The following is a 6000-nucleotide window of genomic DNA, read 5'->3' as shown; positions in this document are numbered from 1 at the left end:
AGCATCCACTAAAGAGGGCTTGGGGGAAACTCCATCACCACAAAGTACAACACCTAAATAAGTGGTAGACTTTACAGCAAACTTACACTTGGAATGTTCTACTGTCAACCCTTTTGCTTGCATGATTCCCAAAACTCATCGTATTCCTGCCTATCCTTACCGAAAATTAGGATATCATCCTGGAAACACCTCACTTTCTAACATTTAACAAACAACTGGTACTTGAGTCCCTGAAAAATTGCAGCCGCAGAAGCTAACCAAAATGGTATCCTCTTATACTGGAAACATCCAAATGGTATAATGAACGCTGGGTATGGTTTACTTTCCTCACATAAGGAAATCTGGTGGTATGCAGCAGACAAGTCGATGGACAAGAACCATTTGGCTTCCTTGACAGAAGACAACATTTCTGATATCTTGGGAAGGGGAAACTTATCCTCAAGAATGTTGTTATTTAGAAGTCTGAAATCTATGTCAATTTTCTCACCAGAAAATCCTTCTGGGTGGATATCAGCTCTAATAGTTTGTCACCTAACCGTTTGACTAATAGGGATTTCCAGATCTCTTCATCTACAATAGTATAAGTAGACCAGGAGTTTGCAACGTTTGTACAACAACCCCACCAATCGACATGGAACATAAAGGTTTCTTCCTGTGCGTATCTCCATTGTCACTAATGTTCCAAATGAACAGTTCTTTAGAAACAGAATTCTCTTCTCCATTACCACAGTCTCATAAGGAAAGTTTTAAAATATTGGACTCCTCATTTTCGAACTCTCCTCAGCATCATCCACACACTTCACTCACTTGTCTCTTGCCCCGCTTCCTCCTACATAGCAAAGTGACCAACCACCCAATTGGAACACTTCTGCTTAATAGCAAGTCAGTATCTGCTAGATGCTAAATGTGATGCACTATCACAACGAAAACATTTCAAAATCTCTTTTTTTTATAAACTCTTGGTTCTTAACCAATTCTTTCTTGGATTTCGTCATGCTCCTTGCTTTGGTTTTACTGACAATCACTTCTGACACTTCACAAGCCTCTTGTTTAAGTATTTGAGCACTGTGGCTGGACATTTCAGCCTTCCTAACAATGGCTAAAATGTCTTTGAAATCAGCATCATTATTAATCCATACTCTCTCCTGAATGGCAAGATCTTTAGCATGCATCACTACTTGGTCTCTGCAAGTTTGATCATCTGCAAGATCAATTTATCAATCAGCAACCAACTTCCTAAGAGCAGACACATACTCGTCTACAGTCTCATTCACCTTTTGTTTTCTATGAAATAATTTGTAGCTTACTATACCTATGCACGCTTTGGGTGCAAAATAATTATCAAAATCATTCACAGTAGGAACCAAAACATTGACATCCCCATCCCCAAGGGCTTTTGTCATTTCCTCATATGCTTTAAGTCTACCTGGACCAACAGAATGTAATAAAATCCCTTTTTCCGTTTCCAGTGTCATTTTCCCTTCATCAACTGTGATTTCCACTTCATGCAAGGATTTCCTCCTGCGGGCCAAAAAGTTTGTGGTGGTTGTAGGGAAATATTTTGACTAGCCATATCTAAATAGTGGCTTATGATCTAGTCAACTATACATCTACCATACAGTGTCCTTTGTTCACCCAACAGAGGGACTAGTTCACTGTTCAATTCACAATTGTGAAAAGAGATGTAATATACAGAAGTATTAATCCTGGTAATGAGCTGCATAATTCCTCCAGTGGTCACAAAGCCAAACTGTGTGCAATTACTGAGTCATACCAATACTGAAATCACGGTGTGCGCGTCACCGCTGATTTACTTGATGTAGTAATTCAATGCTGAGGTGTGCGCATCGCTGTGCGCTTGCCGAATAATAGGAATCAGCTGAGTATTCAAAGTAAAGGTGTGCGTGTCACTGCGCGTGCTGTTGTTCCTTGACCAGTGAAACTGCTGGTGTGAGAACACGATTTATGGCCATATAGGCATGAACTGGCAACAAAAGGTTATGCTCGCAACTTTGTTCCTTTCCCAAAATGGCACTGCGCAAGGTCATGCAGCGCGACCTGCAAAATCATACTAACACAGGACTACTCAAAGACTACAGTAGACACCAGGAAAGGTTTTCTAGCCCAACGCCAACTGCTCAAGAATAGAGATATCCAATTCACCTTTGTTGCTCCAGCCAAATTCAAAATAACAGACAGGGGCAAAACTCACTTCTTCACAGACCCGCAGGACTTGCACCAATACATGAAAGGACCACCAACTCAGCAGATGGACACGGCAACGCATGGCACGACCATGATCCGAATAATGACTGAGGAAATAACGGAATACAACGCAAGATACCTCAAGGCATACAGCCTAAACCTACCTCAAGGGCAAGAAACATCCTCCAAAGAACCGTAACTACCTCAAAGGAGGGGAAGATATACACTGACACCAACAATGAACAACCTCTACCCAAACCCAACAGCCCAGCAAAACAACCAAACGGCATGAGGACCGATAAAGGGAAGGGGAGGGACATGCAAACTACTGCCCAAAACGTCAACGGGACAAACCTCGAACGCACAGAGTATCCTTTACAGAATGCTAACTTAGACTCTTTTATTACTGCTTATATCCTTGGCTGCCAACCTCTCTACAAGAGGTGGGTAGACACCCTTTGATGTGTAATGTCTTAATGTGATATTCAATTGCTCAAAGTAATAGACTGGAAACAGCTACTGCAATCACTCACAGCAGACTTAGCTCCGGGAGGCGCAATGGCGACCCTGTCGTCGCACCTTCCACAGTCTAAATGTTGGGGGGGAGTGGGAGGGAGCAGAGGGGAAGAAGAGGGAGGAGTGGGGGACGGGGGAAGGGGAGAATGGTAGGATCTTTTTCTAAACTTATCTCTGTATCTTCTTCGCTTTTCTTATTCCAACTCAAGTATTTCATGAGTTAGACGGCTGCGCAGGGCTATAACTCCTAGTTGGTCGGGCACAGAAAACAGCCAACCCACCCCCTAGACAATGGCTAGCAACAGCTCTATAGCGCTCACGACAGACCTTAAAATAAACCCCATCAAACGCAGGAAGATAGTAGAGTACCTAGCAAAATCCAGGAGCTACATAATCCTGTTACAGGAAACAAAGCTCGATGAAGAGAGCTACAAGCTAGTTAGGGCGAAGTGGATATCAGGTTCAGTGTGCTCTCCTGCGTCCAAAAAGAGAGGAGGCGTCATGACGCTCATCTCCAAAAACTCCAAACTCTCGATAGACTCGCACACACATGACAAAGAAGGTAGGCTACTACTGACCACACTCACAAGACGGAGTGACCAACTTCACGTGGCAAATCTGTACGGCCCCAACTCAGATGATCTCCCATACTGGAAAGCAGTAACAGAAACCCTAGCCAAAGTACCACAAAACAAACTACTCATAGTAGCAGGAGACATCAACATGCCAGGCCGAATTCCACTTCATAACTGTTTTCGAAGATATTTCTCAGGGAGAAGGCTTCGCTCCTTATCTGCCAATCTCATCTGCGTTGCCAAATTCAAAAAGGTAAGACATGGTGGACATACTTTCAAAGTTAGAGCTGCCCAGCTCTGGAATTAGCTTCCTGCCTTTGTCAGGTTTTCAACCGATCTTCGGCCCTTAAGGAGAGCCCTGAAAACTTGGCTGTTCCTTCATTAACTCTGCTGGTCTTCCTTATCTTCTATGCAGTTTGTTTATCCCATTTCATTGCTGTAGTGCCAGGATACCTTTTTGGTGACAGTGCGTTCTAGGAATATTTTAAATAAATAAATAAATTCAAGCAAGGCATTGCAAAGGCCCCGGCAGCAAGGGTACAAATAATATACTTTAGCACGCAGACAGCGAGGTGTGATTTAGGTAAATCCATAGTGTGGTCTTGCAGGCCAGGGCTTAAGCTGGATACTGACAAGTGAGAATTCATATACAGAATCAATACAGAAGACCAAGTGATTTGTAGAGAATTCAGGTTTTGAGACTCTCCACACAATCTTAGCTATAGGAATGGTGTCCTTCAGTGTGGGAAACCCAGTAGCACTTCGAATGGGCAAAGAGGCTTCCACTTTACATTGCAACTTATGTTTGCCATAGTCTTTGAAAACTGTTTTTGTAATGCAGTGCCTCTTTGTCTGCGAGTATTGTAGTTTTTGACATAGTTTAAGTGCTGAAACAACCATAATGTCGCTGTCACCTTGTTCGGAGTCACACATGTACACAATGGTCCCCTAATTCTTTATACTGAGTCCTTTATTGTACAGCCATTGTGTACGTTGGCTCGGAAACACAGGTGGCAAGGTACTCCATGTAAGTCACATGAATCATACTTTGCAACGCTTTTATTTGACATTTTGTGGTTAGAACACCAACCCAGAGGCACCCCCTGTTATGTCCTGACAAGGATTTATCAAGGACAATCATGGTCAATCATGCCTTGCATCAATGTATCATCATTCCATATGGCTCTACACAGAGACACATTGTAAATACACACTATTAGTCTTGAGAAAACCCTTCTTAGGTCACTGCATACATCAACCAACTGGTATCTGGGACACAAATATCAAATAAATATGTGTGAAAAAGTGTGATTGTTGTGGCTCAATTTGGACTGGTTCTCCTCGTGTGGTGGAAGCATGTCTAATAATTGCTGCACATGAACAGCAGGAGAGAGGACTAGTTCTCAGTGGACATGAGGAATTGTTGAACTGAGAAAAACCAAAGGGGATGATGGACGGAGTGTTGAACATTGCAAACACTCTCCCCGAGGGTGTCTTTACATATGTGCAGGTTGTCCTCTTTGTCATCAATGATGTGAGGTGTGGTGTGCCTTGCGGGAGGTGTTGTTTGTTCCTCTGCAATGTGAAAGGTGAGATGCAGGTTAACAGAGTAACACATGTATGTTGAAGTATTGCAGATGTTTACATTCAGACTGCATGCCATTGTACATTGTCACAGTTTTGGTGGAGCTGGCTATTTGATGGCAGTCAGTGTGTTTTTCGACTACATGACAGATGTGTGGTAGTACCCGTGCATAAGCATCACACAGTGTCAGGCAATGCCAGATATGAGTGGACAGCTACTACGCATGTGCAGGACCTGTTGTGAGCCGTGGCCTATGGTGTTGGTGTTGCACTTTGTACCACATTGCCGTCATTGCTGATGTTCTGTGATTGCTATGTGTGTGTGCTGCATCGTGGGGCAGTTGCCCCTGCAGCTCTGATTTTGTGTAGCCTTCTCCCTTTGAGGCGGAGTGCCTTTGAATTGTGTGCTTTTCGGGGCCTGATTTGTTTTTGACTTGGGTCATATGTGCTCTTGGACAGATTTTGTGGCCTGGTGCATTGTTCGTCTGCTGCATTTATTGTACGGCATGGGTTGTGTGTGTACATGGACATGTCAGAGTGTGATGTGCTCCTTTACAGATGTGATCGCACTGGGCTACCTCCGTGTCGATTTGTGAGCCATCTCATGTTTTTGGGCTGCTGCCATACTATTGGGCATGCAGTGTTACTTGCATAGCCAGTGTGGGTCACAGAGCCGCTGCTTTGCTGGATTCAGCACATGTGCATGGGTCGGTTGTAATATTGGTGATAGGGGTCCCCTTTGTTCACATTGTGGACGGGGGCCTACTTGGCGTTTCTATGTGTGCTGCAGTGTGCCAAGGCTATCAGTGACATGTTCCACGATCAGCCATGCTTCTCTACCGTACGACTTTTCCTGTGTATTCGTATTTATATCCCATGCTTGTTCTTTCCCTCATATTACTGCATGTATAATGTGTCATGCTATTCATTATGTATAATCCACTTTGATCACTGTAAAGCGCTCTGATATCCGCAAAGATCTTGTTCGCGCTCTATAAAACCTTCAAAATAAAATAAATAAATAAAATGTGATATGCCGAATACTTGTACTCTGGCATGGGATCCTGTAACCTAGAAGGCTTTGCCTGAGACAGATGGGCCTGTCAGGTGTGCGGAAAAG

This window comes from Lissotriton helveticus, chromosome 3_1 (genome assembly GCF_964261635.1).
Source record: "Lissotriton helveticus chromosome 3_1, aLisHel1.1, whole genome shotgun sequence".
Lineage (NCBI taxonomy): Eukaryota > Metazoa > Chordata > Amphibia > Caudata > Salamandridae > Lissotriton > Lissotriton helveticus.
The sequence above is the reverse complement of the archived record's forward strand: the minus strand, read 5'-3'. Positions refer to the sequence as shown.